General features: G+C 40.4%; 3 long non-coding RNA genes across 4 annotated transcripts in view; 1 reads left to right on the forward strand and 2 right to left on the reverse strand.

Annotated features, from left to right (window-relative positions):
• Positions 1–8,788: 8,788 nt before the first annotated feature.
• On the reverse strand, positions 8,789–14,056 carry LOC137482045 (uncharacterized). Its single transcript, XR_011003850.1, has 2 exons — positions 13,694–14,056; positions 8,789–10,306 (listed from the first exon to the last, which is right to left on the reverse strand). It is a non-coding gene; the product is annotated as an uncharacterized lncRNA (long non-coding RNA).
• A 113-nt stretch (positions 14,057–14,169) lies between these two features.
• On the forward strand, positions 14,170–22,406 carry LOC137482050 (uncharacterized). Its single transcript, XR_011003854.1, has 2 exons — positions 14,170–14,402; positions 19,951–22,406. It is a non-coding gene; the product is annotated as an uncharacterized lncRNA (long non-coding RNA).
• Positions 15,347–24,294, reverse strand: part of LOC137482044 (uncharacterized) — a 32,547-nt gene continuing 23,599 nt past the window's right edge. For both annotated transcript variants that reach the window (XR_011003849.1, XR_011003848.1), the window contains one exon: positions 15,347–15,410. This is a non-coding gene — a long non-coding RNA (uncharacterized lncRNA). The remainder of the gene's footprint in view (positions 15,411–24,294) is intronic.

A 24,294-nucleotide genomic window follows, 5' to 3' on the forward strand; every position in this document is an offset into this window, starting at 1 on the left:
TGTTCCCTGCTCTTTGTTCTAGTCCCTTCCCTGCCTGTCAGGGTGATCCTGTCCCTCTTTCCCTGCCTAGCAAGGCGACCCTGCCCCTTTATCCTGAATGTTCCGTGCCACTCACCCCCTGGGCCAATCCCTGACTGAAACCCCCATTTGGAAATCCCCAAATCCTCAATGCCCTATATTGGCCCATGAGCCTTTCCCTCTGCTCTCCCCATGCTGATTGGCCCCACATGACTGCTGTAATCCCCTTGCTCTACCCCTGAAGTTTCCCTTTTGGTTGATTTTCTGTCTCCACCCCTGGTCTGTCGCTGTATTTAACCCCTTGCACGGAGGTGCTCGGGGCTCTTTGGCATTACCTGCTTCACCTGGAATATACCTTCCCCTGGAACCTTGAGACAGAGAGCCTCCTCCTTCCTCCGGTCCCTGCCGTGGCTGTAACAGCATGCACTGTAGAGCTTGCAGCTCTTCATCTTCAGCTGTGGGTAAACCCCAGTCCCCCCTGTTCCCCACTCCTGTTGTGGCTACCCAAGTGTTCAGAGCTAGCCCGGGTTCCGCTGGGCTTCGGCAGGGCAGGAGCGTTGAAAATAAGGGTTCCCTGAAAGCAGGAGCAGCCTCAGAATGCAGAGGCCAAGGAAAGAAGGCAGCAAAGATCATGACTGGCAACAGGAGAAATGAATGCCAGGGGATGCCCAGGAAGCCTGGCCAGTGTTTTCCAAGACTGGTAACTTCAAGGAGAGGCAAGCACAAATCAATGTGATTTTCTACCCAGCCTTCCCAACCCAGCAGTGCTCACCCTGCTGGGAAGGGAAGACCCACTGAACGTAGTGCTGGCAGCAGAGCCGGTGAGTGATACCCCAAATGGGACCAATGTGATGAAAGCCTAACCCTTGTTGGTTCTACAATAAACCCACCTCATGCTCTGCCTCACCTTTGACAGCAGCAATACTCAGTTTCCTCTTAGTTCTCCTCAGCAAGCTGTGGCCTACCTTGGGAATAATACTACCTGATTATAGATGTTTAAGCACATTTGATTCACCATTTACAAAATAAAAACATAAACAGTAAAGAAAGAAATACATACATCTAAATCCCCCAAATAAAAAATTAATTGATTTTATACTGATAGTTGCCGCTACCTCATGGAAAACACAACCTAACAGATTAAAAAAATAATCTAAAACTGAAGTTCACAATTATTAATAAAAAAGATTGGAATCCACTGAAGGATCTCAAATAATTAATTTTTATTTCAAGATTTCTATTTTATATATCATAGAAAGAAGCAGGCAGGAATATAAAACCTTGAACAAAAAAAAAAAAGCATCTTATTCTCCTGGGAGTTCATTTTATGCTGTAACTGGTGAAAAGCCTCTTTAAAAAGGTTATAAATACCATATTAATTTCATTAGGAAAGCTCCCATGGCATATTAATTTAATTTCTGGCACTGTTATTGCATCGTTTTAGATGCATAATATCTTAGAAGTAATTTCATTAACAGTAAAGATCTGAGAAAGGCAACTAAAATATTTTAAACAGATTGGTGACAACACAGCTAGAAAGCATGCAAGTTTACTCTAATTCTCTTCCAATTAACACCACCCTGACGCATACAAGAGCTAGCAGACTCTGCTACTGAAGTTATGTTACCCCCAAGGCCTCTGTATTTGCAAAGACTGCATGAACAGTTCTCAAAAGATGAATGACCTGCTCCTTTATTTAAGGCAGATACTCATCTTCAGTGATCACATATGAGTTCTGCAGCTGAGCATGAAATTTAACAGCTGTCTTAGCTTATTCTGCTAAGAAAGAAGACTTTCCCCCACACACTTGCTACCCAGGGCACTGGACTATTCTGGACATAAGAAATACTCTAAGTGCCAACATGTGCAATAGCAGTAGCAGCTTCTCCACCCTGGCCTTGATTCTGTAGCCTGACTTTGCATACAAATCTCTGAAGTTACCCATGGTCTCAGCAAAGCCAACAGGAGCTTTTCATCATAGGATAAAATTATAAAATGCAAGTAGATAAAAAGCAAGTCCTAGAAAAGAACATTTCATACTCTTTGATCACTTTTACACATACAGGATGTTTACTTTGTATGTTTTAAGTCATGACAATCTAAAACCCTCATACACTTACTGTTTAACTGAAACACCAGCTTAGCTACCATACAAAAGGAAATCCTTTTCTTTCAGTTATTTTAAACCCAAACTCTTCACTCAATTTCACTCTTAGTCCCAAGAAAGGTATCACAAAAGGGCTTCTTTGAACAACCAAGATACAACCTGTGTGTCCAAGGCTGCTACTTTTAGGGATTCATGACATTCATCTAATGAGTTAAGAGTCTATAAATCAGGAGTGGGAGTCTTTTCTGAAAAGGATGCTGGAGTTCAACAAGACCCATAGAACTTTAAGAAGAAATTCCATCACTGAGTTCTACAGCTAGAGTGATTTCAGGAGATCAGACAAGAAAACCTCATAAATGTCCCACCAGCTTCAGAAAACTAATGAGTCATGTCCTAGACATCTCTCCATCAAAATACTAAAGCCCCACAACAGATGTAAAGTCCCTGAAGTATTTACCCTCTGATACATAGAAACTACATTCTGAAATAAAAAAGATAACTTTTAAGCCCTAGTTCCCTTAACACTAAGGCAAATTTGGATAGTAGTAGTACATTTTCCCATTCTTTGGGCATTTCATTTGAAGGAGTTTTTTAAGAGGTAGTGAAAATTAATATTTTAGAAACTTTGTTTCATGACTGATCATCATTCACAAAGCAATATAAGCCCTCTGGCTGACAAGCATGGGACTCCTAGGAAAACATGGATTTAGAGCAGTTCTAGAGGATTCCAGAAAGGGAAAGGTTGGAAGGGAATGCTAGAGTATCTGCCATCGCTTCCCAAAGACTACACCCTTGCAGGTTCAGTTTTAATCAGGCATATCTAAGAGCTAGACAGATGTTTCTTTTTGCACAGTACTCAAGAACAGACAAGCACACAAGGGTTTGGGACTTAGGTGCAACTCTACTTTTTCAGATACACAATCAGTGTTTTGAATTAGGGTTTTACAGACTGGCTATTAATGAAGTTACAACTTTCTCTGGAAGTTTAATCATCAGGACAATAATAAACTTTTTTTAAGTACTTCATTGGACCTAGAAACTTAAATCCAATTAAAAGAAGCCATGTGATCTCTTAAGCACCTGTAGTCAGCTTTTCAACTGAGGCAAGGTGCATTGGAAACTTTTGAAACTATTTTCTCTGTATGGCTACTGATATAAAATAATTCATTTTAATTTGTCTCAAAAAAAAAACCTAAATCAGATTTATCTCAACTATTCATACACAAAACTTAAACATGCTATTGCAAAACATTAACAAAAGAGCTATCAATCCACTGGATGTTAGAGCTATAGTCTGCTTTTTGCTACATTTGGTCAACTTTATCGAATCCTGAGCCATTTACATACAGAGGAAGATTCCACAAGAATATTGCACTTTGTGAATGGCTAGTAATTTATTTAAAGGAAATGTGCTTATTCTTAACCAAAATATGTTTCCAGAAAATACTGTGAGATCCTGCTGCTAACTTTTTCTGTAAATACAACAAATCCTCTTGTCTTATTTAACATGCATTATATGCAGTGACCCAATTTTACAGTGCAAGGCTTGAGGAAGAGCTGTTAGATCTACAAATATGTAACACCACTACATTCCAGCCAAGCAAACAGTGGGAATGTGAAAAAGCAACACAGAAGGAGAACTGCATATTATTAGCAGTTCTCTCCATCCAGATATTTTATTAAACAGACCATAAGTTTTGTTTACCTGGCTGCTTAAGAATTTCTAAAAATTAAAATCAACCAAAAAAAAAAAAAAAAAAAAAAAAAAAAAAAAAAAAAAAAAACCACCACACAACTTCCCTGGCAAATTACTAGAGGATTAGCTAATTTCCTACTTCAAAATAATTTTACAAGGTTTAAAGATGTCTTCAAATTTTTAGCAAATATTTTTGCAATTTGACAGTAACTCATGCTTCTAGAACACATCCATATTTCTTCAACTACCTTTTCCACAACTTTTTCTTTCAAAGTAGTGAAAGCTCCTTTTAACTGTGTACATATAGTTTTATATCTCTACAGCTACTGCATTTCATTTGCTTTGTAACTTAAGCTAGAAGATCATACAAAGGTCATATTTTGCATAAACAGCTTCACAGACAGAGGAGCTCTGCTCTGGCATTTCCACCTTCACAATACTTGGTGAACCCTTGCCTGCAGTGCTCATTATCTCAGATGACAAAACTACAATTAACACCAGGTTAAACTTATCGTGGTATAGCAATAAAAACAAATAAGATAACCACAAGATACTATAATTAGAGTTTGACTTACTAGGCTTTTTTGCACCTAGATCTCAGGATTTTACTCTACAGCATTGAATCACTTTTAAAATTAGCTGCTCTTAAGACCACAAAATACACAATAGTGATGAAGTTACAGATTTCATGAAAATCTATTATTTTTTTCTTCCTCTCCCTAAGTATAATGTATTTTCCATAGCCATATCCAAGAAAGATATGGCTTGGAGATAAAATATCACCAGAAATCACACCTATGTGGCAAACTATTTTATACAGTTACATTTCGCCCCACTTTAAAAGTGAATATACTGACATGGCATCATTTCAAACAGCTCAAAATAGACTTTCTTCATAGATATTAGTCATGAAACTTGTTTTAAAATATCTGGGCCTTAATCTGCAGCTTTCTGACAGTAAAGGACAGTTTTACGCTTTTGAACAGAGTAATGGTAATAGCAGTGAACTAAACCCACTTGTTGTCCATCCACTCTTTTAGTATTTCAGCTCAATATGTATTTTACTGCCACAATGATTCCCTCTGAGGTAATCTTCTGCCAGAGATACTCAGAACTCCACAACTTAAAGGCTATTTTCTGGCCTTATTCTACTAGGAGAGAAGGCCCAATTCAGTGGCCCAGAAGAGGTGCATGGATTTTGCATTTTTAAAACCCCAGACCTCTTTTTCTCCAGTTCCTAAGGACCACAGCAGCTTGACTCTCAAAGAATTTGTTACATAATAATTTTCTCCTCCCCTGGTAAGTCTCAGACCAAGAGAAGAAAAATGGTGCACAGAAATCATACATACACGTTACTATAACCTCTGTAAGAAAATAATTAGGGTAAAGCCAGTCATAGGACTACTTCTACCCAAAATACACAGTAAAATTATGTGCTCTCTCAATTTTTACCTCACAAAAATGAAGCAACTTTTTATGGAAGTAAACTTCATTATGAAATCCAAAGAAGGATATTCCACACATTTCTTTCTGTAAAGTTACATTTAATGACAGCCAAAAGGTTTCAGAGATATCTTCTCTCATGAGTACATATCTCTCTATTTATACAGGATAGGAAGATATTTAATCTTAAATATGAGAGGCATGTGGAATGAAACCTAACAACTGAACAGCTCTTGAAGGGGCCACTTCTCATGTAAAGCATATTTTAGGAGACAAAACTGGAGGAAGGAAAATGGTAACAACTCTATTTCTCAAATTCTGTATCAAAGAAAGTCAAGAGATTATCAACTAGATGTAAACATGTCATCAACTCCAGACACTGAGAACTGAGCTGCTCAGGCTGAGTGAGTATTCATCTCTGGTGGTAGCAAAAGATAATGATTTATATTTCTGTGCTAATTGAGGTCTACACTTTGCAGCCTTGTGTGCTCATAATCAAGCACCTGATCTGCATTAGCACTGAGGGGGAGCAGCCAGCAATACCTCAAGTGGAAGCACATGCATCAGGTTTTCCAGGGTGAGCACATAATGCTTATCTGCAGACACGAGAATATCATCTTTTTGAAGTCAGAGTGCTACCAAGCCTCATGAGCAATACACCACAGCAGTGAGGGGCGCGTGTCAGTGAGTGCCACAGGCTTGCTTTAAAGATTCCCTCATGTGCAATAAGTAATTAACAGTTTGTAGCATGTGTTTTTAGCCACAAAACCAGTTCAAATGGACATGGACCCTACTAAAAAATTCTTATTAATTCTCCCAGTCACTAGTACTGAGATTCAATTTCCAACTACTAGCCACTGTTTGACACATCCTCCTCTGCCAATCACAGGGATTTCCCTTTGAAAGGTAAAGGAACTGAGAACAGTATTTAGGGTGGATTAAGGGACAGGAAACTCCTGTTACAAAGATGATGTAGCCCAGAAGAGACAACGTAGTGATTATTGTTACAAACAACACCACTCTAGATTTATGATGCTGCTCTTTCTTCTGCATGGGCTTTTATCTGTCAATGTCAGAAGAAATTCTGAACAATGCAGAATTATAAAAATGTAAACTGTGTTGCCCAGGAGACAATACAGATCTCTACATGGGGTTTCTTCAAGAGAACCTTCATATACCATTTTTCACAGCCTTTTGTTTCCTCTTATTCTTACCAAGAAAAGACATCCTTTTAATAACCCTGATTAAATTCTGCTTTGAGTATTTACAGCCTGACTATATACTAATGAATATCTGCCTTTGTATTTCCTGCCCAAAACTATTATACAGTCTTTATCTACTAAGCATGCTCAGGTTGGAAGGCCAGAGCAGAGAGATACAAGTGTGACTATACTTGAGAGAAATATGAGAGAAAGAGCAAACCAGCAAAGCACTTCTGGGTGCCTCTCAGTTACTCTATGCGTGCAAGCAACTTTTCCTACTTTATTTGAAACTCTGTCTCGAAGAATTGAGCAGTGAACTGAACCACAACAGAGACATCTAAGAAAACTTCAATTATAAACATCTATGTGAGTTCTGTATATCTGAGGTTCATATGCTTTCACATATAAAGAAGCCTGAAGGCATAAACTGTCTATTGCTAAGAAACACTTGGCTTCTACAGTTCTTGTCAGCCACTAAGACACTCCCAACTACAAGGCTCAAAAATTCATTCCTTCACACAGGTGGTCTTCCAATACAGACAAAATACTACAAAAAGTCCAGTAGTAGAATATCTGATTTTCTATCACCTGCATCCTGACATACCAAAATGAGATATAGGATAAGAAGCTGCGAGAGTAGCTCACAGGGCATCAATCTCTATGGAAAACTATCACTAAAACCTGGAACTACCACCCTAAATGACTTAATATTGGCATGCCTTCCCATAGTTTTATTTTGAACCTTGCTTTTTATGATTGCTGGAAAACCAAACGTGAAACACCAACATTGATAAAAACCAGCTGTCATGATTTTTCATTTAATTTCTGAATTTTCAGGTTAACTTCACAATCTCCAATTTAATCTGCTTCTTGCAAATGCATGGTACTCAGGGGTAATGAAAAAGGATACTACTTTTCAATGGCAATTTCCTACCAGCAAACAGCTTCAATTTAGCAAAGTGCAAACAGTATATCAACCTGGTTTTATTTCACCTTATCCTTGTGGCTTTCTCCATTATATATTAGATCTGTTAATTTGTTCTGAAGGGAAGCTTGTCTCCAGCTCTTAACTCAGCTGTACTTGGCAGAACAGATGAACACACCGTACTCTCTGAATCTTTCCCACATGTGAACTTTAACTACAGGTTGTATACACTGTCATTCTGCTGAAATTACATAAATCTGCCTTCCCTTTATACTCTGCCTTTCCTTTAAACCAGTTGTACTCTTCCAGAGACAAAGATGTAAAGAGCTATTTAGAAGGACATGGAGGTGATTTCATTGCTTCACATTTAATTATAGTTTGCTAAATCAATGCTTTATTTACACTAAAACAATCCTGTCTCATTACCATAATGTTTAATCCACCTGTATGTCCTCCTCTTCATAAGAACTGACAATGCAACAGCTCTAAGACTTGAAATGGAAGCTACTGGGATATTACATATTCTCAGGTAAGAGATGGGCAGATGTTAAGGGATGGCAGATCAGAAACCATTCCTGACACATCCATCTGCAATGCTTTGGTCTGAGTTCTGTTCTCAGGTAAGTATGTTATTCTCATTAGAGAAAGTGTTTTATCATCTCTGTATCTAAGTGTACAGCTTGATGGTCTGTTTTCTTCTACTGTCTGCTGCTTAGTACAGGGTGAATCTAAGTAATAAACTCAAGTTCACCACCATCAAGCAACTGTCCTTTACAATGATCTCAGCGCTAAGAGGGAAAACTGTTTAAGACAGGATAAAAGCTCCTCTGCACTACCTCAGAAACTCTGCAGGCAATATAAGTGTTTGCACAGAAATGTAATCAGTATACAGCTAGACAGATACATCTGGGTTCATCCCCCCCATGTCCTTGCTTAGCAATTTCCAACGGGGTGTAAGTACCCTACAGAGTCACTAATCAGTAATGGTGAAATGACTCATAGCAACCAGAGATGGAGCATCGTAAGCCAGACACTGTTTCTTGCACTTTTGTTTCTTGTTGCAATAGATCTCAAAAGAGATGAGAAAAGCTAAGCTAGTAAAAATATTAATGTTATATGATGTTATTGGGCATTCTTGTACTCAAGATTTGCGTAGTTCAAGTCAGACAAAACCCTTTTACAAAGTCAGGCTCCCAAATTAAAGATCTTCCACTACTATGCTGTGTCTGCGTAGACACTGGCTATGGGACACAGTCACAGCCCTTCTTTGCTTGAAGAGTGCTTTTGAAGGAAATCATACTTATTGTACTGTTTAAAAAGTAAATACAATGGAAAAAAGTAAAGTGACTTAACAACAAATACCAGCTCTGTAAGAAAAGTCTCCTACCTCAGTGTCCTTGTTCTTGGGACTAGAAGTCATCTGTGGGATGACTGAATTTTCAGTCACTCAAGAATTTAGTGTTTCAGCAGTACCAATACAACAACCTGAGCCCAGTCTGCTGTGTAATACAAAGGAATTCATTCAGTATGTTTTTCAATCAGAAATACAACATCAGCAGAGTTTCATTCCTGTTTAGGTGCTGAAACATAAAAAGACAGAAAACTAGAGAAGAATTTTTCATTCAGATTTCCTAATAGGCACTGATTATTTTACCAGTTTCTATGGCACTATCACCATGGCAGCTAGCCATTTTAATCAGAGGCATTCGAACACATTTCTGATAACATCACAGTATTACATCTCCTGGGCACACGCAGCAGTAACCACTCTGTACATTTCCATAGGACAGAGGCCACTAATGTCAGCAGACATCAGGATTAGAAATGTGATATTTCAAGCATCTAATTAAGGAACAAGTTCTCAGTGTTCCTTACCCTAATTCTGAAAACAATAGTGGAAATATAATCATTGTGACCAAAATGAGAATCAAAATTCTTCCACAGCTTGCTCAGTTTCTACATGGGTTTTGCCCCTTCTTTGATTAACTACTCAATGCAAATGATTACTCAGCAGATCCTAAGAGAATGTGCAAATGAAAAAAAAAAAATCACTGTAGAGAACTGAGTATCTGCAAAGCACTGACAGATAAAAATAGCTACTTTACCCTTTGTACAAAACCCCCATACTTTGTTCTGTGTACAGGCTAAATTGAAGCATTGCATACAAGACTGAAATCATGAGCTGAGAGCAGCAAAACTCAGGGTTCTGACCAAAGGAATTTTCAATGTAGAACAAGAAGCATTCTAATTTTACTAAATATATCATGAAGCATTTGCAAATATGCTCAGCCTGAAAAATGCCCTACAAGTATTGAAAAATACTTCCAGCAACAGCAATCCTTCATGTCTTCTATAAAATACATAAGAAAATAATTTTTCAAACTAACTTAGGGCAAATTCATACTTTTGTCCTGAGATTCTGTTATTTTTTTTTTACTGAAAGTGTATTTCAAAAGGCTGAGATACTCTAAATAAATTAATTTATAAACCCTTTTAATAAAAGCTAATAAGCAAGCTAAACAAATTCTCTATTTCAAGCCTAAAGATTTTCAAAATGTCCATCCAAGAGATATTAAGTAAATACAGATAATGTCAATAATCCACAGTAAAACACCACAGCAAAGCACTATGGCTAAAAATCATGGGTATAACAGCATCCTAAAACAGACAACCTCAAACAGAGGAACAAGAAACTTAAGTAACCTGAGAATGAGACTTGAAATACATCACAATTAGCTTTGTCTTATCAAACTGCTTAAACTCAGAAATAATCACAGAAACAGTGATGTTAGGAGAACAATATGAAAACAGAACAGTAAGTCAAGTCTTTCATATCTCCAGTACCTCCATGCTTGTCAGATTTACAGTTTTTCCTCCCTTGGGTCAGTAGTTGGGGAAGGACAACAAAAAAAAGTCTAGAAAATATTTGGCAGTGAAAGTGTTGTACTGTTACATTTACATGTATATACTAATTAATCTGCCCTTAAAAACAACCAGTTACCACCTAGGATTTGAGAAGAGTTCTGCCATCTTATTCAACTTCTCTGTTTTGTGTCATGCATTGCCTTAGGAAAACAATTATAAAGAAATACAGGGAAATGCAATATAATATTCATGCAGTATTCGTACCACTCCTCAACTGGTAAGCTACTTTTGTATAAGTCTATACAGCTGAATTTTCAGACCATCTAGGCAGCCAGATTAATCTCCCAGTTTTTTTCACTAGGGCAACCTGATTTATTTGTTTAGAAGGTCCACCTACCACTTAGCTCCATGCTTTAGTCTAAATATCTATGAATGCTTGTATAGTCATGTCAGTGATAAATGAACCAGTAGAATACAAAATCTTCAACCTGGTATTTTAAGCTTACCATTTGCTTAATTAAAAGCTTATGTTTAATTTTATGGTTAATTTTTGCTTAATGAATCCCAAAATATGTTACAAAATTTGAGTCAAAAGGAGCTTCAGATTTCATTATGTTTTTGAAATGCAGAAAATACTAAACAGAAGGAGACTTCATTCAAAACTGCAAGATAAGAGGTGTGGACTATCTGGACACAAACATTCTGCTAGTTCCCTTGGTCTTTTCCTTCTCTCAGGTCCAACTTTCTCTCCTGTATAACTCAATACGTAATTATGCCTTGCAAGTGTTCTTCTCCTCCCATGAAGACTACAGAGGGTTACTGTGTCTAAAGGCAATAACAGGCAAAATAACAGTATGTGACAGCACAATGATATGCACATTTTTTAATCCTTGAGTTTATGCAGTATATAACAAATTCAATAAAAATATTCCCCCCCCCCCCCAAATAACACAGATATAATGAACCCATACAAGACTAAATGATCTGAAAATGCTACAGGGATTATATTTAAAACATGCAGCTTTAATTTAAATTAGATGTTCTATGTATACTGCTGGTTAAAACATAGATTGCCTAACTTTTAAATGAGTAACACGAAGGGCAACTATGACAAGAACTGGCACAATGGTTGCACCAGTAACATCAGTCAGTGTTCATAGCCTGCATGTGCACAGCTCTATGAAATTCCTTACCTGGAGCCCCATTCACTGAATGGCCTTTCTGCTGAGTCTGCCAACATGACAATAAGAGAGATGTGCCAGGGCAGTGAAAGATGCAGAGTGAGGCTTACTAGGGAAGGACTAAGTACCTTTCTTCCTGCTCATTACACGCTTCCTTGGAGTCTGTAACATCCAGACACCATCACTACTACAAGAATATGTATTGATTAAACCAAGACTAAAATCTTCTGGAATCCATTGGCAAAAAAACCCCAAACCAACAAACCAACCTTTTCCAAAAATAGATTATTATTAAGCAAACAATCAGTTACTTTTGCACTACACATACACAAAAGTATAACTCTACAAGACCTGATTCCTATCCAGTCTCATTCCCTTAACAGTTGTTATATTATACCTGAATTAAGCTGTCCTGAAGATGAGTGAGTTTCTTGTAAAAACTACAGACATGAAAATGTAGTACCACAAAAGAACCAGACTCACAAAGGTCTGGTGCCATTGCTACCCCACGTCATAGCACGACTGCTGCCGTGTGGGCACGCACAGCCCACAGAGGTTCTGTACTCCTCACCAACATTACAGCTTTAGCAAAAGCATGCAGCTTTGTAAGAGAAAGTGTTCCAGAGGCTGGTAGGCACTGATATCCATCTGTATTTCAGATTCAAATGGGAAAAGTCTAGCTTGCCCCAGTGTGAGCAGCACAGTCATACCAGGGAAAAATCTGGCTTCCATCCATAGAAAGGGACCATTTAGTCAATTCACACCAACAGCAGAAAACAGAGCCAGATCCAGCCTTAACAGCTAACACGCTCATATTTTAATAACAGATTGTAAATAACAAAACAACGCTTTTCCTATCAACAGCAGTTTCAATTCCAGAAGCTTAATACAATTTGCTTTAAATCTGTGCCATAGCAACCTTTATTAAAGTCAATGTCATCTGTAAGGACTGAGTTAAAATAAAATGTGGGCCAAATTTATCAGACATTAGTTCCCTTTGATACAGAGCTCAGAACACTGACTGTGTGTCATCCTAGATATGGTATGAGTTGCATACATAGCATCCAGCAACATATTTTAAACCAGGCCTCTCCAAAAGACTTTCCCTGACCATCTGCTTTGAGTATTTGTCTGAGATGGTGAAGGTCAAATGAAAAGTGTGAAAGGTATCTTTCTGTTTACATCAAATTTATATCCGTATGCTAGAAAATGCAGCACTATTCAGGCATAGGGAGAGAAGCCTCGGGAGTTTATTAAAATATTGACAGTGTTCTAGCCAGTCAGTTTAAAGGCACATCCAAGGGACAACAGAAGAGACCATTCCCTCTGGCTGTGGGAGCTGTGTATGCCCATGTAGCCATGAATATCACTGTGTGTGAGGAGACACTGACCAGCAACGAGGAACTTACTGTGACAGAACTACAGCTAAAGTAGTCAACAATTTCTCCTGTTATTTTCAGCACTGGCTCACAGGGCAGGCTGCATCTTTATGTCAGATAGGTATAGAACGAGTCTCCAGAAAGCGCTTAGAACAGACATATTCCTACAACCTCCAGGGTGAGCGTAGGGGTAGTGAGCTTTTTAAATTTAGATTATGTAAGGTCGTGTGCCTCACTGCATTATGTTTTATATACACGTTACATCTCACTGCACTATATTGCACCCTGTGAACTCCTAATGAGCATTATTCTCGCAAATCCAGGCAGATACCCTTTTGTAACTGTTTCAGAAGGAGAACAATTATCATATGTACCTGTAATAGTTACCGAATGAGGTCAATCCTCCCAAATGTCCTGACATGGTCTAAGAAACACAGAAGGACATCCCACCTGCCCGAATCGGCCTCTTGCCCAAGCAGCACCGAACCACCCGCCAGGGAGCAGGCTCCGGGTACAGGCTGAAGCCGCGAATGCAGGAGCGAAGCGAGTCTGCAATGCAGAAACCCTTCCCGGAGCTCATCAATGAGCCGGGGGAGACGGGGCGGGGGCAGAGCCGACAGCCCTACCGCATCCCCGCCACGACAACCCGAGGCACGGGGCGGGAGGCGTTTCTGAACGCCCGGCTTTGCCCTTAGGGGCTGCGGCCGAGGGCGCTGCCCTCGGGCTGTCCGCCCGCAGCTCCGCACAGCGGGAACTTCTGCGGCCGGGGCGCCGCGGGCAAGGACACGGCCGCGGCCGGGCCCACCTGTGCCAATGGCACCGGCCCGCCCGCCGCTCGCAGCCCGGGCGCGGGAGGAGGAGTAGCAGCTCTTCTTACCTGCTCCCGCTGCTCCTCCCGCGAGCCCTCACTAACCGAGCTCCATCTTCCTCCGGCCGGGAGGGGGAAGGGAGTCAACCCAGCGCTGCCGTCCCCCCCCAGCTGCCGCTTTCCGTCACCGCTGTCCCCCGCCCGCGCTGCCGGCGCAGCGGCCGCCTCTCGCCCGCCCTGCAGACGGCACCGGGAGACGGAAAGCGAGACCCACCTCCCGCCGCCGCCGCCTCCTTCTCATGAAGTCACCGGCCGCAGGGCCCTCCCTCCCCTGGCTGCCCGCAGCGGCCCGGGGAGCCGCGCTCCGCCCCGCTCCGCCCCCGCGGCCGCCGCGCCGAGCCCCCGGCACAGCCCTGGCCGGGGCCGCCGCCTTCCTCCTTCCCTCGACGGCCCTGGGCGAGCGTGGCCTCTGCGCTCCCCGACGATGCCCACGGCACAGCACGGCCGGGAGCGGCCCCCAGCCGCCCCTGCACCGCCAGCGCTCCTCCGCCCCGCGATGTCCCGCGGCAGGGGGAGATGGGAAGCGTCGCTCCCTTTCCTTTCCATCCTCGTTCTGGAAATCACCATGCCCACTGCAAAGGTTTTGCCCACTGCAAAGTGGGGTACGTTACAGTAAGTTACTGCTTTAGATGTGCCTTCTATTTCGACATGAAAGTCTACTTCAGGTTACAGTAACTTCTCAACTAACCTGGCTCCAGCTATTCCAGTGTGCACACAGGTGTGTTCTGTCTCACTCGGTTAAATCTACCTCCCCCACACCAAAGCAGTCTTTCACTGTTACTCTTGCAATTACATTAGAGTTGAAAATGAAATGGGTTGAGGAATACACCTCTAGAACTAAGCACTCCATTTTTTCACTTACTATGACAAAACCAGAAACATGTAAGACTAAGAACAAGGCAAAATATGTGGGAGAGAAAAAAAACCACAGGTGTACCTGTCCCTGTTCAAGAAAGGCCTCCTTATCTAGAAACACCAAGTATTCTCACCTAAAATCAACCTACTACAGATGATGTGCAATCAGTGACAGATACAGCAACCTTGAATCAGTAAGAAACACCGCTGTAAACACTGCAATACATTTTGCACCAACACACGCATGGGTCACACATGAAGACAGTTTTGCAGATATGCATTTTCATATCATAAGCAAGGGACAGTTGATGGTTAGGGAAGAAAACCAGATCTAGTTGTCTGATAAAATCCCAATATCAATTTGGAATATTGCTGAAACCCCCAAAAGAATCTCATCTTACCTTTGAAAAATATTTCCTTCTGCAGCTAATATAAAGGACAGGAAAAAAACATTTGAAAAAGTTCCCAACAGTCGCACACATAACCTTTTGCTGCAAATGCACTGAGCTATTAGCTTTTGGCAAACCCATGACAGGCAAAAACCAAAACAGTTTTGGGCCTGCATAAAATGAACTCATTGTTTGCCCCTCACATTCCCTATTTTCCTTAGTCAAATTCTTTATGCTCATGATTGAAGATTACTTCACCCCAAAACCAAAAAAACCCATGAGCAGAACAGTTCCTTGGTTTCTTCACCAGTGCAAAGTCCAGCATTCTTTAAATGTGGCAAAGAAAAATAAATTGTGAACTATATGTCTAACACACTCAAAAAATAACCATAAGTACAGAAAGACATACTTTTTTCTGTTCCTTGATGTGACTGTCTGCACATATTGTCCTACAGGTGATTCTCAGCCAGCGAGAGTTCTGTCTGTAAAAGAAAGAACAGTTTAGCAGAGTTTTGGTGAAAGCTCTAGTCCATTTGCCTTGCAAAGGGAATGAATTAGTGAATATGTGACCCTCAAGTGGCTGCTCTAGAATTGCTCACAGCAATGTGAACAGATTCAAGAAACAAAATTCTCTAGAACAAAGAGATGCAACAAGTACTGCAATGTGTCATCTGAACATCTTCCCCCTCTTTAAATTAGAAAGCAGGTGTGCAGTAGTCCACAAAGATCAGGAACCCAGAGATCACTAAGTCATTCAGAGACCTTACATTTCCAGGCTGCAAGAGAAGGGAAGCATGCATATGACTGACACTCCCTGCAAAATCCATTGTATCTCTTCTGTGACCACACACAGGCACAGGGGGATGAAATGAAAGAAGTAGTGTCAAAACTACTGTTTGACACTGCTCGTTAGTCCTGGGGGTTGGGTGACAGTCAGCATAACACCTGTCTAGAAGTAGAGAGGTTCCTGTCATGGGGAAAATGATCTGGTATCACAGAATAGTTTGGGTTGGAAGGGACTTGGAAGGTTATCCTACTCCAAACCCTCTGCCAAGTTGCTCCAAGTCCCATCCAACCTGGCCTTGGACACTTCCAGGGATGGGGCAGCCAGAGATCCTCTGGGTAATGTGTGCCAGGGCCTGACCACCCTCATGGCTGATGACACCAATCCAGTCCAACAGGGTACTTCCAAATTTTCATGGGAAAGAGCTATTTTGTAGAAAAATATAAAAGTGCATAATTCATAACATTTAGTGGATAAAATGAGCTTAAATGAAAACCTGCTGAATCCTCAGCTTGGGGAATGAGGTTTCCTCCACAGCATTTGCTGTATATCTCCTTGACATACTTTGATGTTTTCTTCATCCATCATACTTTTTTCTTTAGCCTTGCCACATTTCTACACCTCACTGAATGCAGGAAGTTCTTTAGAGGACCACAGATGTGCTGCAGCTAACAAAAAACATATAAATACATATATATATATATATGATCAAAAAAAAAAGTGCAATTAGGTATCGAATCAGGCTTCATTGGACTATTAGGTATTTTGCCTCTATAAAACAACTTTGTTTCTATTCTTTGTCTTTTGTATTTAACATAATGAAGTATCCACTTTAATCTCCCCCTTCAGAAAACATGGAAACTGGGGCAAAGCTGTTAAAGACAAGTTATATACCACAATTTAGACTATATCCAAGAGAAATGCAAATTGGATCCCTTTCCATTGCAACTGATACTGAATACAAATGGTAAGCACAACATACATTATTTCTGCTAATACCTGTTGCAGCACATGTCACAGCTGAGATGGCCACAATACACAGAGTATCATCATACAAGTTTAGAAAGCTTCAACCCATACAGAGTAACACCATGGCACTGCAGAAGGCTGCCAGCATCTGCCCCTCTTGTTCTCCAGCCCAGCCTTTCATACCCCTCACGCTGATGCACTGCACCTGTGTGCCCTCTGTTCCCTTTGGTGGTTGCTCAGTGCCCCTGGGCACTCCATGGCTCATTGCTGTCAGTGCTGCTCACCTGCTTCTCACAGCTGTGCCCACTGGGGATGAGGCTGGGCTGCAGCCCCACTCCCAATCACCACAAACTGTGTGCCTACAAATACCTATCTGCAAGGCCATTAGAGACTAGATGCAAACGGACAGACAACTGTTTCATCTTGCATACTAAGATAGAGATATTTGTGCTTAGAGTCCAACGAAGTTTTTCAGAAACTCTAGCTTTGTCTAATACAGTGAAGACACAGTCAACTATCCCCAAGAAGAGAAACTCCTCCATTCATCTTTTATGGTTGCTACGTGAGAAATAGCTCCTAGTGATACTTAGATGGTAGATCTGTAGCACCTGGAAGAGTTTCTAATGAAAAACCTCTTAATGAGAAGACTTATTCTATTTTAATACACAATATCCACAAAAAAATATTTCCTTGAAGGTTTAGGAAGAATCTTCTTTAACTGCAGGTATAAATTAAAGCTTTAAATAATTAAAATCTCAGACACAAGGAGGCCAGTTAAAAAGGCAAGAAGGACATACTCACATTATGAATACTTCCAAATATTTAACTTGAACTAGAAACGAAGGGTATAACTATTTTATAGATGGTTTGGAGTAGTTGTAGCTAGTAGTACATAAAATTAGGGTTACTATGAGTTGCTGCTTCCCCTCCTTATGTTTATAGAAATCAAATAATCAGAATCTTTGCTGATCAGTCCTGCACTGCTTAAAGCACATACACTGCAGGCCAGGACAGAATAGGGCAGGACAAGAAATCAGACTGGTTACCTCCTTTACCTTCTGACCTGTGAGACTGGAACCAAGAAGATGTTATTTCCTAATTAATTTGATTTTTAAAACTCCTTATTATTAAATATCACTGAAATCACAGCATTTCTTGCCAGCATATTGCTTTTATGACTTGTTGACTCTGTAAATATCTACTCAACAACAACAGATTTTTCTGTAAGGTCAGCTGGGAAGTTTATTTCTCCTGTCATTACATCAGATTACTATTTTACAGTTAAAGACAGATTGTTACCAGCCTTCAGAGACTTTAAAAGTAATACAGTATGGTTCCTGACACTCACAAGCAGACTGACAAATGCCACCCACACAATTAGCAACATATTTTTTATGCAGTATGCAAGAAGATTTGTTCTACAGATGTTTTGGAGTTAATTCTGCAGTGAGACCTGGTACAGAACCGAATCACCACGGAATGACAGTTCTCCACTAAAACTTGCAGCAAATCTGCAAAGCCTTTGCAGTTTACTGTAGAGAAAAGTAGATCTGGAAGTTGTTTGTCACAGACAAAGGTGACGTGACATTCCAATTTAAATTTTTTTATTTCATATTTCTAAATCAAGCTGAGTGGCTAAAAGGTCAGCACTACATGCATAAGGAACACGGTAAGCATTCCTGATTTATAAATAATATGGGAAAGTTTTGCTTTGTGAGAGTGACCACACTTTTGGCTGATATTTCAGGAGTGGAGTAAACATCTAATCCACTGGATCTCCATGAGCAGAGAGGTTCATGGAGATCTTTCAGTACAAAATTTAGAACTTGTAGAAGAAGATAACTGCCTATGTGCTATGACCAAGTACTTGGAACAGTCATTTCTGGATTTGGACAATAATCCAGTAATGAGGATCATCTCAGATTTCTTTAATAGAGCATTACCCTTGCATTACCATATTGCTGTGATTCAGGGGACTTGTTCTTTTACCAGATAAACCAACAGTAGTGAAAGAACATCCGTAAGCATTCCTGGCTCCTCCTGAATTGCAAGCTCCTAATATATTTTTCACATCTGTGCAAAGGCACAACAATACTGTTCCAAAAATCATAGAACCAATTAGCAGACTTGTGACAACTGGTTTGAAAAGAAACAAGCTAAAAATTTTAGTTACTAAAAGCTTTTACAAAGTCCTAAGAATTAAAAGCAGGAGATACATTCTGCTCAGTTTGCAGGAGCCTTGGAAAGAGCAAAGAAAACACTGTCTTTCAAAGGTAGTAGCAATGTCAAATATTTTACTACTGAAAGGTAAATTTTCTTTTGGATTATTGTGTTCAGCCTGAAAATGCTATCTATGAGCAGAAGCTGAAGAGACTCAAAGATGTAAAGAAAGAACAGGCTTCTAGGTGAAGAGACTACAAGCTATATAGTTAATAGGACAACAGTGGTGGGCTTCTATTATCCTCAGTGGGGAAATCCAGAGAAGCATGTTATTAAAATGAGCCCCGCTGACTGAAATTACAATACTTCCCCTTCCCTTTTAACACATTAACTGCATGGCTTTAAGAGTAACTTAATGGTCCAAATACTGCTTCAGGCTTGAAGCAGAAATTATACATTGGTCACACTGAATTAGCAGTTGTCATAGGGATTTTGGAGACCATTATTCCCTGTATGTACATGTAGCTCCTACTACATTGATGTGGTTAACAAACACACTGAGAGGAATGCTGGCCCATTATGTGAACATTGTTGCAAAAAGACTATCTGATTTCTCAACCTAGATGGATGAAATAGAAGTTTTAAACACTGATTCATTGAAGAACATAAGAGAACACACTGCTGTTAAATGAAGGCATGGCACAGAAGAGAACTGAAAGCCTGCCTTTGGAAACAAGGGGCTGCAGGGAGCAATACCATTCCTTAGGAATCCTCTGCTTCAGAGCATGGACAGGACTGGGAATCAGGCTATATGGACTTCATTCAGGTTTCTGCCATGGATGGATACATGGTTAACAACACACACACAGCTTAATCTCTTCAGAGACCATTAGTGCTATCTAATACAGGAGGCATCTAATACAGGTGTCCAAATTAGAAGCCTGCACTCATTATAGTCACAGAGCCTTTAGAGGACTCCCAAACCTAAACTACCAGTCTCCATTGAGTGTTAAAGTAGGCCAGACTGCTGCTGCAAACACTTAAGTATAAATTATTACATTCCCACTAGCAGCAAAATACAGTGTTTTGTTTTTTTTTTAACTCTGCAGGAGGGAAAAAGCACTGCCTGAGGAAGTACCAAATGAAAAACCACAGAACACCTCACATTTGAGTAATGGCACAATGGCACAGTATATACCTATGTCAAGGCTTTGCAGGCTCACCTTTCCTGATGAATACAACTGAAAATGAAAGAACAGCTCCCTGGAAACATTACCTGCAGGGATGCCTCATCACCAGATTCTGCAGCAAAGACTTAACACAAGGTCATGAGATTAAGAAGTGTGAAGGACAGAAAGCCGGAAGACGTGGAAATGCTTTATCTCTTCCTGGAGCATGTGCCACATATCTCATCCTCATCCATGTGCGCACAAGGAGAAGAATATGACTGTTGGGAAGCACTGCAGTGCCATGGCAGAGCAGAGGAAGCCAAGTACACTCTGTGTGATGCATGTAGGTCAGTGGAGCATGGAAGAGAATGGGATTTCTGAAAGAGCCTTCTAAGCAACAGCTAAGGATCAGCATAGAAACTTGTCCTATGCAGGTTTGTGACAACACTAGTGACTAACAATTACTAATGTATGTGCACTCAACGGCAATGAAATATCTCAGTCCTGTGTCACATGAACAGTAGTGGTTTTTACAGGAACTATAAAAACAAGATGATAGGAAAAACCCCAATATTTTAAATACAATGGAAAAATTGCCCACAGAGAAACAAACAAGTTGATTACCAACCATCCCAATCAGAAATTCATCTACTGCAATAGCAGGTTTGCTCTTCTTCCCATCAGTTAGAGAAGGAAGGTAACCTAAGAAGTGCATAATTAGGTGTACATAGAGCTAGTTTTGCAACTGTTAGCTCAAGGTCCAGAACCATGGCAGAGTGCTACTCATTTCAAGACCAGCTCATAAAAGAATGTTTCTTGCTTTACCCCACAAAACTCAAAACCACAGAAAAGAGTATTATTCAGATAAGAGATGTTGTAAAACCACTCTTCAGTGGTAACAAGTCCCTAAATCAGCCTTTAAGTTCCTGCTCAGTTCTTTCCCCAATATAGAACAGAAAATAAAAATCATCACTTCCCTGCTCCTCCCAGACATTTAAAAAAAGACAATTAAAAAATTGCAAACAAATGACTGAGTACTAACAGGCAGTTAACAGACCAGTACTTAGTTGCTATCACCTCCTTGATTACAAGTCTATGTTTACCCTTTGGCTCAGCACAGGGCTATTACTTGCCCCTGGAGAGGAAAGGAAGGTTTTATGGACAGAAACAGCAAGCAGGAAGTTCTTTATATCAAAGGAGACAAACCTGTTTCTTAAAAAAACCCCTGACGTGCATCTCAAAACATAGAAGGGCAGGATGCTTTCTAAGGCCAGTCATTACTGTGGGGTTTACTCCAGGCTGAAAATGACTCATTTACCCAGTTCTCTGGTGAAATTCAGAAACTGGACAGTAAGAGGGAAAATCCTGAGTCTTTATTGCTGCTCTTGCATTTCTCAGTTCTTATTCCCTTCTCCTCAAGCAGGAACAGGCCATATGCTGACTGAAAGCAATCAGAGAATACATTTGAGCAAAAGATTCTACAGTATTAGCTCCATCCCCTATGTCAGACCAGTTTTCCACACTGTCCAATGCTGCCAAATCCAGTAGAGCTTAGCCCACATGTATAGACTGTGAAAAGTGGGCAGCTTCTACCAATAGAATTTACTGGAAGTGTTACCTAGAAAAAAAATCTCATGAAAAAAAAAAAATCAGCTTTGGCTGAGAGTACAGAAGACCTAATTAAACAGTTGAGGTGTTTTCCTTCTCTCCAGGAAAAGAGCTGAGTTAGGTGCCACCAGAGGTTTGCTGATAGGACAGTTAATGACAACATAGAACTCATCCAGTTTGCTCTTACACATAATGCTGACATTCTTAACTAAGAGCAGGTCTGTGAATCTGAGATAAGATTTTATCCTCTGAAGAAGTGAGTTTTCAACAGCTACCCCATTTGTGCTGATTTTGAGTTGAGGGTTTTCGATTTGAAGGGAGCACAGAGCACACTGTATGGCTGGAGTTTACCTCAGGACACTTAGCTATGACTCACCAGAGTAATTTTGTGACACTGCTGAGCGAACAAGCACTCCCTGGGCAGATGGGTGGATGCCACACATCAGTACAGGATTTAATGACAGGAGGAATTCCCGGGCAGACAGGTGGACACCACACGTCACTCCAGGGTTTAATGACAGGAGAAGCTCACATGCAGCAGTTTCAGGGTTTGCAACGAGCAGAACTTTGCCAAGCATATATTCAGGAGGCTGGATGATTCCTGGAGACACTGATCTCAAAGCCAGAGGCTTTACTTGCACATGCACATTTGATATGTGAGATACTCCCCAAAGGAGCCACAGCCCAGGCTCTGGTTCCAATCAGGGTGCTCAAGCAGAATGAACAAGAGTACCAAGTGTTCACATTTCACTGTTCAAATTTCTGGGAGAACCTCAGGATGTATTCAGGGTATTTGAGAATCAGGAAGAAAGGAAAAGGCCGAAGGACAGATCCAAGTTTCTCTTCTGCTGCAGATCAGCTTAAGCTGAAAGACTACATCTGATCTTCCCACAGCAGCCAATAAAAACATTCCTGTGCCAAAATCAAAACTCATCTCTCAGCTGATGGGAGAGAAGAAAAGCAAGTAACAAAAATAGAGAAAACAAATAAAAAGAGACATAATGAAAAATTAATTTTCTAAAAGATGGCATTCAAGATGGATTGCCCTCAGATACAAGGCAGGACCTTTGAGACATCAGTCACAACTGTATGTGTGACTAAGTGCAAGAGGCACATGGATAGAGCTGGTACTGACTGTGGGGAAGCCAACAGCAAAAGCCTCATATAACACAAGATTAAGTTCTCAAATGAATAGGATTCTTGTACATATAAAATTCAGGATTCTCTATTTATTACAGAAAAGCATACTTTGCGCCCCTCTAGATATTTTCATGAAAATGGTTCTTGTGTAATTTAAGAGGGTTTTCTCTGAGACACCTCCTGATTTACACTGATCTAATAGATGACACTTCATGGAAAGTAATTAGATGTGTATTCACTTTGGTGATTTCAGTCTGTCAACCTCTGTTAAGACTGACTTCATTGAAAATAAAACTTTCTTAGGGCAAATATATTTTTGCCATCAACTAGAATTCTTTCACATAACTGCAGATAGAACTTGCACTGGCAAGCCTGAAAATTTTATAATTAAACCAAAATATGTATACACACAGGTAGAACAGAGAGAGAGTGACAGCAATGTCTGTTGTGTGGGTTTTTTGGGTTCTTTTCCCCCCCGCTGTCATGCAAGGATGTTACTTTCTGACACATATACACAGCAATGCACAGCTGTTCTCCATGAGCCTGCATTCTACAATTGCAATAAAATATGATAAGACTAATTGTCACCAATTTTAAATAGAGAGGAATCACTATAAACAAACATGAAACATTTCACATTACACATATGCTGGTTTGCCCCTGCACGTATGGTGCAAGCGTATCGCTGTGGTGCACACAGGTCTGGAGATGTAGGTTGGAGCTGTCCACAGGGACACAATTTATTTCCAGAGATCATTATTCTGCTACAATTAACATACAACAGAATAGAATGAAATCAGCTTGCTGTAGAGTTTGCCTTTCCTAATTTTGGCTTTTCTGTTTCTGGGACTGCTACTGTTACTCCTCTGAGATTTACCAGCACATTGCTCACAGCCTGAAGAGCAGAAAGCACATGGCACAGGATAAACAGTCAAACACACTTCTCACATTATTCCAGTAGATGGGTCAGAGGCACTCTCACCTTGCTTTTAAAACAAAGAAACACAACACAATGGGGCTTATACCTAGTTTTTAACCACAATGTATCTTACATACAAAGTGGGAACTCTGCAGGAAGACTGACATCAGCCCATGAGGCACACCACTCCCTTCAACAAGAGTTCTATTTCTGAACCAGCATTCTTTCTTTCCCTGCAGTCAGCAAAAAGATTAAGCCTTTATTGTAAGGAAAAAAAGACAGCCTTTAAAATTATAATATGCTCTCATTCTCACAATTGTCTACAGAAAGTGGCTTTTGGGACTGAGAAATTTGACCTGCAGTTACAGGTTCTTCTCTTACTTTGATCCAAAGTGCCTCAAATGGCCTAATTAAAACTATCCAGTAAGTGTCATAAAGGCTGTCTTGCCCTGCTGAATCTCAGAGGGAAAAAGAAAGCATGAACATCATCCTCTACAGAAGGCAATCTATTCCATACAGCTGATGCACTTGACAGGAATTCCATATTTCATTGTTTTGATGCTGACAATTAAGTGCAAAGTACTTATCATAACAGAAATCTCTTAAGGTTACTAAGG

Source organism: Anomalospiza imberbis, chromosome 13 (genome assembly GCF_031753505.1).
Source record: "Anomalospiza imberbis isolate Cuckoo-Finch-1a 21T00152 chromosome 13, ASM3175350v1, whole genome shotgun sequence".
Taxonomy (NCBI): Eukaryota; Metazoa; Chordata; class Aves; order Passeriformes; family Viduidae; genus Anomalospiza; species Anomalospiza imberbis.